The sequence below is a fragment of the Carassius carassius genome, chromosome 26 (genome assembly GCF_963082965.1).
Source record: "Carassius carassius chromosome 26, fCarCar2.1, whole genome shotgun sequence".
NCBI lineage: Eukaryota > Metazoa > Chordata > Actinopteri > Cypriniformes > Cyprinidae > Carassius > Carassius carassius.
In genome coordinates this window covers 3,608,671-3,623,982 of record NC_081780.1, presented here as the reverse complement: position 1 = coordinate 3,623,982, position 15,312 = coordinate 3,608,671, and the positions used below count along the sequence as shown (strand labels likewise).

Sequence of the window (15,312 nt, the reverse complement as noted above, 5' to 3'; positions counted from 1 at the left end):
TTTTAATTTAAAAAGCATAAACAAAAATGAGAAATTATGCCTTGGCAACTAACCGAATATAAGCTTACCTATTAAAAAAAAAAAAAAAAACTAATAAAAATGACAAAAGCATATTAAATAAATAAAATAATGAAATGCATACTTTGTAATAGTAGATGTTAAATTTTGATGTTAAATCCAATATTTTTTATATAGAATTGTTCTATAGTCTATAAAGTATTTAATCGCATAACTGTAATCAAATTACAGAAAAAAATAAGAATAATCCCTTACTTATTCATGGGAAAAGTAATTAAATTATTATTATTAATTAATAATGCATTATACCCAACACTGTATATGTCAAAGTTGGGTCAAGCAGTGAAAACCTAAACATAAGTTAGTGCGCCAATAAGGCCTTTTGTTTTTTCTCAATAAGTCATGTTGAGTTCTACCAGCCGAGACAAGCATGAGACAAATCTGTCCAAATATGTGAAATACAGACAGCATTACTTCCTTCCTGCCCTCTTTCTCTCCTCCTCATGCTCTCCTTCCTCTGGTTCAGAGGCTTTGTGAGTTATAGCCAGAGTCGGGTGTGATGTTGTGGCCACTAATCTCCTGTGAATGAGGCCGGCCGGCCGTCTGTGTTCGCGTTGATCCCGTGAGCTGCTAACTCAACAGAGTCCTTGTGGCTAACTGCTCCTCGACAGCACTGAAGCACATCCCACAGCAGTGCAGACACATGAGCCTGCTAGCGCTCACAGGGACCTGCTTTAAGAGCGCTGCAGTGCTAAGCACTTGACACCTGTAACGGATGCTGCTTGGTTTGACCATGCAGGAAAAAGCTTATGCTGTAGACATATGCTCTTAAAAATAAAGGTTACATAGGGGTTTTCAAAACCCAAGACCTCTATTTGTGCAATGGAAAGTTTTAATGGAGGTAATTCATTGAACCATCAATGCCAATAAAGGAACCATTGAAAGAAAAAGAAAGAAAGAAAGAAAGAAAGTTCCTTAAATATAAGATGTTAGAAATCACCATGCATGATGCTTACAATTTCATCCCAAAATCAAAAGAAAAGAAAATATTATATATATATATATATATATATATATATATATATATATATATATATATATATATATATATATATATATATATATATATATATATATATATATATTCTTTTCTTTTGATTTTGGAATGAAATTGTATATATATATATATATATATATATATGTGTATGTGTATGTGTGTGTGTGTGTGTGTGTGTGTGTGTGTGTGTGTGATATATATACAGTACAGACCAAAAGTTTGGAAAAACTACTATTTTTAATGTTTTTGAAAGAAGTTTCTTCTGCTCATCAAGCCTGCATTTATTTGATCAAAAATACAGAAAAAAAATGTAAAATTGTTATATATTATTACAATTTAAAATAATTGTTTTTAAATTTATTATACTTTAAATTATCATTTATTTCTGTGATGCAAAGCTGAATTTTTAGGATCATTATCACATGATCCTTTAGAAATCATTCTAATATGATGATTCATTATCAAAGTTAGAAACAGTTCTGCTGCTTAATATTTTTTCAGAACATGTGATACTTTTTAAGGATACTTTGATGAATAAAAAGTAAAAAAAAAAAAAAAAAAGCTATGTTTTTAAAATATAAATATTTTGTAATAACAATATACACTACTGGTCCGTAATTTGGGGTCAGTAATTTCTTTTCTTTCTTTTTTTAATTTATAAAATCAATACTTTTATTCAGCAAGGATGTGTTAAATTGATAAAAAGTGATAGTAAAGAAAATATATTATTAGAATATATATTATTAGAAATTGTTTTTTATTTTGAATAAATGCAGTTCTTTTTAACCTTTTATTCATCAAATATATTAGACAGCAGAACTTTTTCCAACACTCATAATCAATCAGAATATTAGAATGATTTCTAAATGATCATGTGATAGACTGGATGTTACATGTGACACTGAAGGCTGGAGTAATGATGCTGAAAATTCAGCTTTGCATCACAGGAATAAATATTTTTTTTTAAGTATATTCAAATAGAAAACTATTATTTTAAGTTGTAATAATATTTCACAATATTACTGTTTTTTCTGTATTTTTGATCAAATAAATGCAGGCTTGATGAGCAGAAGAAACTTCTTTCAAAAACATTAAAAATAGTAATGTTTCCAAACTTTTGGTCTGTACTGTATAGTACAGACAAAAAGTTTGAACACACCTTATAATTCAAAGAGTTTTCTTTATTTTCATGACTATGAAAGTTGTAGATTCACACTGAAGGCATCAAAACTATGAATTAACACATGTGGAATTATATACATAACAAAAAAGTGTGAAACAACTGAAAATATTTCATATTGTAAGTTCTTCAAAGTAGCCACCTTTTGCTTTGATTACTGCTTTGCACACTCTTGGCATTCTCTTGATGAGCTTCAAGAGGTAGTCACCTGAAATGGTCTTCCAACAGTCTTGAAGGAGTTCCCCGAGAGATGCTTAGCACTTGTTGGCCCTTTTGCCTTCTGTCTGCGGTCCAGCTCACCCCTAAACCATCTCGATTGGGTTCAGGTCCGGTGACTGTGGAGGCCAGGTCATCTGGCGCAGCACCCCATCACTCTCCTTCTTGGTCAAATAGCCCTTACACAGCCTGGAGGTGTGTTTGGGGTCATTGTCCTGTAGAAAAATAAATGATAGTCCAACTAAACACAAACCGGATGGAATAGCATGCCGCTGCAAGATGCTGTGGTAGCCATGCTGGTTCAGTATGCCTTCAATTTTGAATAAATCCCCAACAGTGTCACCAGCAAAGCACCTCCCCACCATCACACCTCCTCCTCCATGCTTCACGGTGGGAACCAGGCATGTAGAGTCCATCCGTTCACCTTTTCTGCGTCGCACAAAGACACAGTGGTTGGAACCAAAGATCTCAAATTTGGACTCATCAGACCAAAGCACAGATTTCCACTGGTCTAATGTCCATTCCTTGTGTTCTTTAACAACCGAAACAAGTCTCTTCTGCTTGTTGCCTTTCTTTAGCAGTGGTTTCCTAGCAGATATTCTACCATGAAGGCCTGATTCACACAGTCTCCTCTTAACAGTTGTTCTAGAGATGTGTCTGCTGCTAGAACTCCGTGTGCCATTGACCTGGTCTCTAATCTGAGTTGCTGTTAACCTGCGATTTCTGAGGCTGGTGACTCGGATGAACTTATCCTCCGCAGCAGAGGTGACTCTTGGTCTTCCTTTCCTGGGGCGGTCCGCATGTGAGCCAGTTTCTTTGTAGCGCTTGATGGTTTTTGTGACTGCGCTTGGGAACACTTTCAAAGTTTTCCCAATTTTTCGGACTGACTGACCTTCATTTCTTAAAGTAATGATGGCCACTCGTTTTCCTGTACTTATATATATGTGTGTGTGTATATATATGTATATAAAGAGAGAGAGAGAAACATTTAACTTTCTTTACAACATTTAATGTTTATTGCATTGACATTATTTTCATGACAGTTAACAAAAAAAACGCTTCAAAAATTACAAACACAAAATTACTAAAACATTTACTAAAATGAAAAAAAAAGTAACTCAAAATAATTATAACAACTAGTATTTCAACAATGCATAGTATTTTAACAATAATACTTACTGTATACTAACTGCAAATCATTCTGTCCAGATACAATAAAAAATAGTATTCAGCATAAATAAAAGACTTATAATATCATTCATTCATTCATTTACCATAATGAAAATTTGGGGTTAATTGTCAAAATAATTATGTCACAATGCAATAATTATAGATACAGTAGATAAACAGATAGATAGATAGATAGAACATATTTCCCCCATTTGGGATGAAATATGAGTTTTCTAATGCCTGTGCAAAGTTGTAATCATACTTCCCTCTCTACTTCTGTTTGTCATCATCTTAAACTGCCACACACAGCCTCTGTCGTCACACACATAAACACACTAATGTGTTCTCAACAGGCAGCTGACTTCTTCTGTCAGCTGTGGATGCTGTTAACAGCACTAGTTCACACATACAGCGTGTGAAGCTGCTGGTATCACGCAGAGGGCATTAGGTCAGACTGAACATACATCCTGCCAGCTGTGTCACATGTCTCTCTCAGTAGACGAGGAGCCACTGTCATCTGTGCAGACATCTAACTAAATTAAATCTCTTGTCATCATCATGACCCTAAATGCTAAAAAAAGGAATAAAATATTAATATATATATATATATATATATATATATATATATATATGTAATACCTGTGTCATACCCATGTCATTATAAAGAGTTGTGTCCTGATATGTCACAAAAACATGCTCACACACACACACACACACACACACACACACACACCTGAGAGAGAGAGACAGAGTTGCTATAACAACAGGCTGCTAGGTATTTTGTTAACCTTAGCAACCGCAGAGTAACCGGAGAGCGAGGCTTATTAGCTTGTTCTAATAAGCAAAATAAATGCAAATTACTGCAGTAACGTAGTCTTTTATGAATAAACATTTGTTAGTATATAGTGTTGCGATGGACTTTGAGTCTTTCATTACTCGTTGGATTTAGCCACCGGTAATGGTGAGCACAGAGCCGCTCTTCAAACCTCGCTGGTCATTCTCAAGAGAAACTATGAATTCCGCCAGGTTTTGTTTTGGGGAAAGATTTTGGGCTAAAATATGACTATTTTATTGCTCAAGGAGTTGGAGAGGATGAAATGAAGAACAGAAAGTCTCTGTACAGGTAGGAAATCTTTTTGCTTGTTTGAATAAGTGCTTGTTTACTAAATTAGTCTCAGCAAAATATGCCAGGATAAGAAATTTATTTTGCAATGAAATAAACTTTTATTGTTTGAATTACTCATTATTTTTGTGTAAATCCACTTTAAAACTTTGATAATCAGTACCAATATGTTTAATTTTGTTAGTGAGTGATAAAACGTTCTGTCTCAAATTAATTTGTATAATGTTTTGATCATTAAACAGTTTAAACCGCATGGATTGGCACCTGCTCCCCCAGCCTCTGAGTCCATGATTGCAGATGTGGCATTAGCAGCACAGGGGCAATTCACAGGCGACCCATCCCATGAGTACGAGCACACAGAGACGCGCATTAAGGGAGAGGGGGACGATGCCACAGAGGAAGGGGTCACGGTGAGAGGAGGGGTGTTTGGGTTACATGACACAGATGGGACTATAACGAGCATGCAGCATTCTGGAAATAGGAAAGTAGATGAAAGAAAATGAACAAAAGCCCAACTTCTTTGATTCATTTGGTATATCTGCACTTAAGAATTGTAGTATGTTTGTCTTTATAAAATACAGATCTTGCTTTGTTGTCCAGTCTTTAATTTTTAGCAATCAAAGAGTCTTAAACATTTCAAGAAAAATTGGAAACACACACAAAATGAATGTTGTTTATGTGTCTGTGGTAATGTTTGGATGTAAAACAACTGTTATTATTTATTCTGTTTTCTGTTTATTCATGGTTTATAATGGAGTGAACATGGTAGATGGCAGGAGGCTTGTTGAATGTTTATGAAGCGGTTAACATGCCTCTGTTTCTGCAGGTGAAAGTGAACGAGGCAAGTAGATTGGCAATGACCGTGTCAAACATCGCTAAACATGCGCCTGTAGTGCCACGTGGTGCATAAGAGCCTCTGTGGCAACGTGCAGACAAACCGAAGCTTTGGAGGTACAGTATGCTTACAGCCAAACTCTTAGCAATTCACAAGTGTTTGTATATGTTCTCCACCAGCAATCAGATGCAGCTGTGTGAGTATAAAACTAAAGTTTGTATGTTTCCATTTCCTGGTAAAATGTAATCCATTTCAGTTCTCTGAAGACACTTTCTTGTAATCAGTCTTCAGTTCATCTCCTTATGTTGTCATTTATTTGAATTGTCAGACCCAGTCAGATCTGTTTAAATTTTGAACACATGATTAGGGTGACCATAAGTCCAAAAATGTCCGGGTCTTGTCTTTGTTTATCAATTGATGTGCTCTTCACAGTCCTCATACATTATATGTGCAGTATGAGCAATTGTATTGCTTTGACCATTCTCTGTAAGATCCCACCTTCTTGCTCACCATGACTGGTCAGTTATCTACAATAGGAAGAACAATAGGAAAACCCTGAAGATTTTAGGCAATTTAGAAATGTCCAGGAAAAAGAGGACGTCTTGGTCACCCTACACTTGATCGCAGGTCTAGATCCCATTGAGTCTGTGAAACTGCGTAACTATCTGCACTTTCGTGAACCGGTTAACCTGAAAAAGAAGTCCATCTTGAAAATGTCTCACCTGAACCCTGACTTTCTAGATCCTTTGAGCGAGGATGTTCCCAAAGGTAATTAAAGGGAATGATCTTTCATTACCGTTCTTCCATGATGCTTTATTCTTGATGTGGTTTTATTTCCAGTCACAATACTGTTTCTGAAGGTACTGTGGGAGTCTCCAGCTCCCACCCTCTAGTCTTGTAATGAAATGTTTGCAATGAAGTCGGACCCTTATTTTGCTTTAGACATTATAATTCAAAGGTGAACAACACCTGTTAACACCACCATACTTTCCAAAAAATGATGCTGACATGCAAATTGCATTTAGGAAGTCTTAATAGTGGTGGGAAACATGAGGAGGGTGTAAAAATCCTTCTGCAAGGCATCCCATGATCCCTGTAGCTGGATTTCCCTGGGTTAATGACAGATATGATTTGACAGCTGCCTAAGGCCGAGCTAAAGCCAAGGAGACATCTGGGGTCTAACTATGATACCTTTGTTCTTTTTTCTTTCTGAGAAGATGCGTTTTGGATTGCCATTTTCTATGACAACGATAAATCTCCCATTCGTATATGTTGGTGTGTCTTAGTGGGTCGCCTGCCATGTTTGTCAGTTGGGAGTGAACTAACAAAACAGTTATTCAGAAAGCTATTCGTCTGTTGTTGTTCCCCACAAATTCAAGTCAGACATAAACTTGCTGAAAGGTATTCATCAAGCATGCTTCATGAAGCATTACCCATCGCTTTCCTACAGGCTACAAACCACTACTGATTGTTAAACATCAAGTTCCTCAAGGAATATCTTGTTCTGCTGATCCTGAATCTTAACCAGATGGAATCTGACCTGTTTAACATCCCAAGCGAAGCCATAGAGCATCACTTTGAGCCTTGACATTTACTGAAAACATGGTTTGTGACTCTTGCATAAGAGCGTTTATTGCAAAATTAAGAGTGACCTTCCTGTTGAATGCGACCTTGAAGTGTATAGATGGAAGACAAAAGTCAATGACTCATCAAAGACTATGTAAATTTGAGCATTTCCTCACTGGGAATATTGTTATCGGACTCTGATTTAGAAGGCAAATGGCTCTTTGTTGTTTCTCAGTAGAGTCTGAAGGCACAGTCAACTTACTGGACACATGCCCAGACTTTAAGTGTGGTAGAAACATCTCAGCTGTTTCATTAAAGGAGGTTATTTGTCCTTATTTCTCTCTCTAAGGGATGGCCTCTAACCTCAGGCAACACTAGGCTAAGTTGATTTGTTTTGCCTGAAAAAGTAGAGCAGGTCTCCAACAGAGGGCATTTACCCACCCTGCGTAACAGTTTCTTCCTTTTCCCCTTGACCAATCAGGTGGAAAAAACCAATCCCCTTTCAAAAATTGCCAGAGGTGAACAGGTTCATCTGGACGCTTCAGATAGGTGTAGGGGGATACTGGGAATGGGTGGTAATACTGACCGCCACCCCCCTTCGGCTTCACTCATGTTTCCTTGAATGTGGCCAGGACTAGGAAAAAGTAGGGAGATTTCCCAAGAACTTGGAAAGGCAGAAAATATTGTATAACCGCATGACTTTTAAGCCAAATATCACTGTAAGAAATGGAGGGAAATGGTTTCGTTCAGTGTTGATGGAAGCAACTTGTTTGATTTGCCAGTAGTATTTAATATTGTATCTTTCAGACGAGAAAATCTAATTACTCCATATTATCCTCAAAAGCTTTTCTAATTAGTGAGCGATGTATAGAACTGCTGCCTATAAATATTGAAAGTCATAATGATGTCACAGTGAAAATTTTGAGTGTTTTAGGTTAAACATTGTTAGCAGTTAGCGCAGGGCAGGGCGCAGAGCGTGGCCTAATGGATAGAAAGTTAGACTTGTAACCCGAAGGTCATGGGTTGTAGGTGGGGAAAGTGAATATCCAGCGCTCTCTCCACCTTCAATACCACAACTGAGGTGAGACTCTTGAGCAAGGCACCGAACCCCCAACTGCTCCCCATGCACCGCAGCATTGGCTGCCCACTGCTCCAGGCATGTGTTCATGGTTGGTGTGGGCATGTTGGTTCACTATTCACTGCTGGGTTAAATGCAGATCACAAATTCCAAGTATAGGACACCATACTTGGCCACACGTCACATCATTTCCTTTCCTAGCAGTTAATTTTCAGTGCTGCAATTCAAACAGACTTCACTGGCATTGAGCTTTGCGGTACTGGGTGCAAGTCAATGCCAGCAGCTGGATACTGGGGCCACCCAAACAGAAAGACCCCAAAGCACCTCTTCTTTATACACCACTGCGATAATACTCATCCATAATGGAGCCAACTCTGTCACACGACTTTCTTCTCCAGATTTTACTTTGCATCTGTCACACCATCACAGTCTGGATTCTGTCAGTGGTTGTTATGTGTAAAGACTGATAATTCAGGTTCAGTTTATACAAAATGCTTTTTGTCTTCTCTTTCCTCTTTGATCTTGCACAGTAGGATAATTCTAGTCTTTTTCTTGTCATTTTTGCTTACTGTGTGTTCTTCATATAGGGTCATGGTGCTTCCAGCTTGAACTGGGCGGCAGGGTGTGTGTATTACGCAGTTTGCTCTGACTGGATCTCACCTTCTTCCACATTCCCCAGAGCCCTTAGCATGGGCACATCTACATGGGAGACGGACTTATGAACCTTGACCTGCCCTTCATGTTATAGCAGCCAAAAGGACTTTTGAAGACAGCACATTTTGCCACAGATTGAAAACAGCTGGCACAAACACATACAAACTTAGAAACGTCTGCAAGTGAGGTAAACATTTTTATTTGAAAATATGCGTTTGCAATAAAATAATTTAACATTTCTTTAAATCACATGATGGAAAGCCAAATCAGAGGACTGAACATATAGCTCTAGAGTTACATTACATTGATCTCTGAATTTGCATCTTGATGTTTTAGTGCACACTGGCTCTCTCACAGTCTCTTTGTGCCAGAGGCACCACACAAAGTCCTTGGTCATAGATCCTCTCTTTCCCATGAAAGTCACTGTTTAGATTGGGTAAACAGCTGTTTCCATCAGTGCTTTATGAACAGTGGTTTGGGTCTGTATCTGACACTTTTTTTCAGGGCAGGATGTCCTACGCTCATTCTCTTCTAACACCACGTCAGCCCTGTCTTGTAGATGGGCTTCACAGAATTCACAGAGTAACGTGTCAGATACCTGTAACATCGTAAGAGAAAAATGCCATATGAAAATAAGGCTCATCAGATATGTGACTAACATCTGCTTTCTGAGGTGACTGTACCGGTTGAGAGGTGGATTGGATTTAGGTTTTGGTACATGGCCTTCAGGTAAGGGGGGGGGTATGATCTGGTAGGAGACCTGGAGATAAATGAGGAGGAACTGTACAGTATAAGAAAATTATTTGGTGAAAAACATTTTCCACATAATGTACAACTTTTATAAAGAATATCTCTTTGGATTTGAGACTTCAGTCTTTGAAACTTTACAGATCTTCTCTTCTTCCAAAGAGAAAGGAAAAATTTGTCATGCCATTTTTTCAAATGTCTCCAGATTTAGTAGAGATACGTAATATTTTGCAGTCATTGTGTTAAGCAACAGGTGTGCATATATGAATTAGTGGAACACAATTAATGAATTTATGAATGTAACAGCACGCTTGTGATACAAGATTACATTTCTTTGATAAAAAATTAAGCCCTTTTGAACTAACCTTGTGCAGCCTGTTTTTAATTTTAAGACTTCATGCTTATCATGAACGCAGTGGAGGCTGCTCTGTAAGGGCTGTACAATAACAGACATTTGCCTCAATTACATATCTTATCTACTATCTTCACTAGCTCCACAAGAAGCAAGATAAATCAAAGAAATGAACAACCGAAGGGGAAGAATGCAGTCATTCTTTTCTGCCTGTACAAGGTATCCTCATTGTGCTGTGATTTATATTGACTGCCGTTTGTTCACAATGGAATGGTTCACAATTTTCACTTTGTTGATTAGTTTTTTTTACTATCAGACACGGATCTTGGACTGTCCTCATGTCACTGTTAGCAACTTAGCATATAAATGAAACTGTACCTGCATAACTAGAGTTTAACTTATGTCACAGCATCTAAATAAAAGATGTAAATCCACTTTATCTTTCTATGAAGTTTGATCTAGATGCTTTGAAATTGATCTACAGGATAACTTTCATTATCATGATGAATCTCCCATCAATTTCATAAAAAATTATTGGATTTTTACACACTTGAAACAATTTTGTCACTTAATGTTTATTGAATACATTTTTAATATGAATCCTTTTCATAAAACACATTCATTTGAATCCACCAGAGCAGGACTCAGTTTCCAGTTTAAGTTATGAGCCAAGACTTTACTCTAAAGTTATTAGGACTTGTGGTCTGGAAATGCTTTTCTTCCAGATGTTTTCAGATTTTCACAGTGTGTAAAATTCATTGATTTGTGCACTTAGAAAGGGAAATAACCTTGAATATGTCTACACTTCTTGATGGAAAATGACCATAAAAAAGTGTATAATCTGTGTTGATATGAGTGGTGTTTTGTTTAAAACACTTGAAATTGGTAGAACAACAATATAGACAAGTTGTGAGAATTGCTAGCTGCCTTTGCAAAATAAATAAATAAATAAATAATAAATAATAATAATAAATCACAGAGCCTCTTGCCATAGCAACATGTCCTGGCTCTCTCTTACAGTGCTTGAGATGCAGGTGTTTTTTTTTTTTTGTGATAGTAGATTCTTTTCTTACCCTCTATGTCCCTTATGCAAACAGACTTTTCAGAAAAAATGCAGAATAGCAAAAAACAAAGAGTCAGTCATTGTGTGATTATGCCTGTGGATGTTACATGTATTGACATCAAGTTTTTATTTTGTTTACTGTTCTTTTTAGCTGAATTGTGTTAGTTAAAAAGAGAAAGAAAATGCAATCTTGACGGTGGTTGGTGATAAAAAGACTTGCAGACTTGTTTGACTCCATGTATCCTCACAAAGGAAGGCCTTTTTATGTGTTGGTAAAGTTACGTAAAAAGCCTTCCCATTTATCTGGTCTCAATTTTAAGGGAAACGAGAATGCCCGACCACCTTATTCATGGTTCTTGGCAAATATCTCAATGGTACTGATGGAAATAGATGTTAACAAGGTCGTTTCTTTAGTGAACAAGCACATTAATTAACACGGATAGTTATTGGTCTTTACACTGGTGCCCCTTGGATCTGGTGGGTCTTTTGAATTTCTGGCAGCTTCGCGAAAATTATTGGTGTGTTGAATAATAGGCTCCTCTTGTACTTTCACACAAAACCAGCCAATCAGAGAGCTCTTATGGCATAGTTGAAGGTCTCTGATTGTTATTGTGTCTGTCCCTCTTGATTTACAGATATAAGTGATGTAGTTTATCCCTGAAAGTGGGCACAATGTCTTAAAAATAGAAGAGACCGCAGGCAGAGACTTTTAACTTGACATGTGAGATCACATCTTGAGAGCAGAATGTGAGGGAAATGGTGGGAAACCCTTTCCATGAACCTCAAATGCTGTTTCAGTGAGAGGAGCCTTTTGAAAACCATTTGTGACTGAAATGTTGTTTGTTGTTTAATAATACTTTTGGCACTCAAGATTCTGTGCTGAGTCCTGAGGATATTATTGTGTCCGTAACAGTAATGTTATCCATATTGACACATCTGTAAATCTTGGACTTGACCCAGAATTCAAGCGCAGTAGTCAAAAGTTTGCGTATCTTTGGATTCAGAAAGTAATGGTGTTTCTTGTATTTTGTGTGTGTGCATGTGATTGTCGTGCTGCACAAAGCAGGCTTTGTTTCTCCAAGCTCGTTCATTTGGTCATCAACACTTCAGTGGTCACATTCCCTAACAAAAGTGCTGTGCAAAATGGCATTTAAAGTGTCTGGCCACCTTCTCATGGGCTTTGATATTCAAATGCAACATGGAACTCTCTAAATAGCAGCTGATGGAGTAAATTGGAGTAAATCAGATCACTTTCAGAAGATGAAAAGAGTGCTTCTGACATCCCCACTGACAAAGATGGAGGACAATGGTTCCATGTTGATACAGTGTCACAGTGAGAAGTTATGTGTGCACGCAGGAGGTTAGCACCACTGAAACATGTAGGGGTGACGAGCATGACTTCAGGAAGAGCCATGTAGAGGTCACAGACAATATAGGAGTGCTGATGCAGACAGTCCTTTTCCTGTGCTGTGTTCATAGACTAATTACCCTCTGAAAGATTAGATATGAATGCTAACTGTCATCGTCTCACTGTTTGTGGATTGTTTGAACTGAAGCTAGTAAAAATCAGTGTAGATTGTATAATTGTTATCATGCAGGCTCACTGTCTGACTTGGTTTTTGCCCGAGTTGAAAAGCCTCTCTGATTCAATTAGCACAGAGAGGTTTTGCTGCCTGAATAATTTCACTGCAAAGCTGCTGTAGACCGAGTCAGTTGCGAAAACAGACCATAATTAGTTCCATTTTTCTTGAATTAGTTTGAAACCAGACCTAAGTGCTCTGCAAATGCACACTTTGACCACACTAGCATATGCATTTGAACATGTAAACGAATGCTTTTTACATACAGCATTACTATACAAACTCAAACCGTGTCTCATCACAGACCTCATTCATCAGAAAAATCCTTTTCAGACACTTCTCTGTTTGTCTGAATCCAGATGGAGTGATACAACATGAATAATGGTATTCATAATGTCCACAATGTGTATTCACGGCCCCCTGTCTGATCAGAAATCTGGGATATATCGCACTGCCAGCGACGTGAAATTTCACCCATCTGCACAGCAACAAATGTCGCTCTTTCATCCTTTCTCTGCCTCCCTTCCTCACACCCTCCCTCCCTGGCCTTGCTCTCCTTCTCGCTGTCTCTCTTTTCCTCATTCTCTTTCTTCTCTGCTCCCACACTGAAGCCAGGCGACTGGAGAGGCTCTGGGTGTACGTGCAGAGTGGCAGAGGCTCTACTCAAAGAGTCAGTGTGCTTTCGGGAAAGCCTCAGGAGATTCAGGCCTCTCCATGTCCCCGTTCTTTCTTTTTGGGCCCAGACTCTTCAAATCCACCAGCTTCTATCCTCATGTGCCCTTTCACTTCCTCTCTCTTTCTCCTCTCAGTCTCTCTCTCTCTCTCCACCTTTCTCTGGGTCAGGCAAATATATGCGTACACTTCGTCCCTATTAGCGCTAATGTCATGCAAGCCGCATCCCAGTCAACACAAAGACCGATAGACTCCTAAGAGCTTGTGGAGCAGGAAAGGAAACATTCACCTTTTTTGTCTTTTCCACTTTGTTTAGTTGAGTCTCAGTGTTTGTTTTCTATTCTACTCTGCGTACAGTTTATGTCAGTTATCTGATTGTGCCTTGTCCTTTTGCAATGTTTCTGGTCTAGAACCGCCCACATGTGTGACAGTAATCCAAATTTCTGTCTATCCAAAAGTAAGCTGCCAATTAATCAGGCACTCAGTTATGCACAGGAATATCCAATTGGGACTATTACTCAGCTCAAACAATACAGAATTTATTCCAGATAACTCGTCAAACTGCCAAATCCAGTATCTATAGGTTGTTCTTTGTAGTAGCTTGTATTACTTTGCAAAAATAACTTTTTGTTTTCCCAGCAGACTAGTAAAAGCATTTGCACGCCGATTCTGTGGAACTGTGTAGCAGACAGACAGTCAGACCAGAGCTTGATAATTAAAGAAAGAGCTTGGCATTTTTTTCTGCAATATGCACCAGATGGTAAGTGACCTCTGGGTGGTCGGTCTATAAAACAGAAATGAGATTGCTGCTAAATAACTCTTAATTATGAACATGATTTTGTGACTTGTGTCCACCTTTGTTTTTCCCATCCTTTTCTCACTTTTCTTGCTTCCTCTCAGGTGGATACCATGGGACTTTCAGAGGCTTTCCTAAACAAATCAGATAGCTTAAACTCATTCTGAGCAAAGAAAGAGTGCACGCATACTACATTTTTGCAGTTGTACTCACATTAAGTACAATGTATTCTAATACTTAAATCTAAACATGCGGTCACGAAGACACACCAAAAGAATTTGTAAACATACAGATGTTTTTACAAAAAAAGTGAAGCCTGACCCACATAGCCATGATTCTTCTGTAACACGCCAGTTCTCTCTGCAATAAGTTGGAGAGTCAGCCATATTTCATTTTTAATTAAAACCTGACGCTGAAAAAGGAGGTGTCGCATGTTGTCATGTATCATTTACTCTCACTTTTGCACAAATCTACTTAAACTCCAGGCTTTGAAATATAAATACAGTAGGTGTATGTTTGAGCTATGATCCACGTGATGCTCCCCATGACAAATGTGCCTTTCAGAGGAAATGACCACCTGCCATAAGATGACATCACTGTCCTCTACTCACTATCACTATCAGTCTTGTTCTCCTGTTGAATTATTTACATGGCCATTATGATCCACTCACTGCGGCTGGGAAGCTGTCAGTAATATATATGCATGGTTTCCCTGAGTACTTAGACATTAGAGCAGTGCTGCACATATTGCATTAGAAGAAAAACAAACAAACATCTGCAAACAAATAATGCCAGCCATTATTACAGAATTAGACTGTGGCTTACGTGTCTAAATACTTTTCGTGCTTGTAGCCTGCATTACTAAACTGAGCTGCTGTGGAAATGTCAAGTCTGCATACCTGTTACTGTTGTGCTTAAACTGTCCAATAGGTGGTAGTATAATTGTTAGAGATAAAGCTTGTGTTAAACATTGAGATCATCTTTTAACAGTCTGCAGATCCATGTGGACTGGGAGCTGAGCCAGATAGGAGACATTAGAGCAAAAAAACTGAATATAAATAAATAGGGATCTGCCATTGTATAATATTTTTGAATGAATCCAAAATACCTTTTATTCTAAAAGGCCTCATATAAGAACTAGACCTGTAAAACTATCAAGTAACCACAAATGTCTTCAGCACTAGGGGAGTTAGTGATGCTAGTCT

General features: G+C 38.0%; 1 pseudogene; it reads left to right on the top strand.

Annotated features, from left to right (window-relative positions):
- The first annotated feature begins 420 nt into the window (after positions 1–420).
- LOC132105372 (radial spoke head protein 9 homolog) lies at positions 421–6,443 on the top strand (annotated as a pseudogene).
- Positions 6,444–15,312: the final 8,869 nt, after the last annotated feature.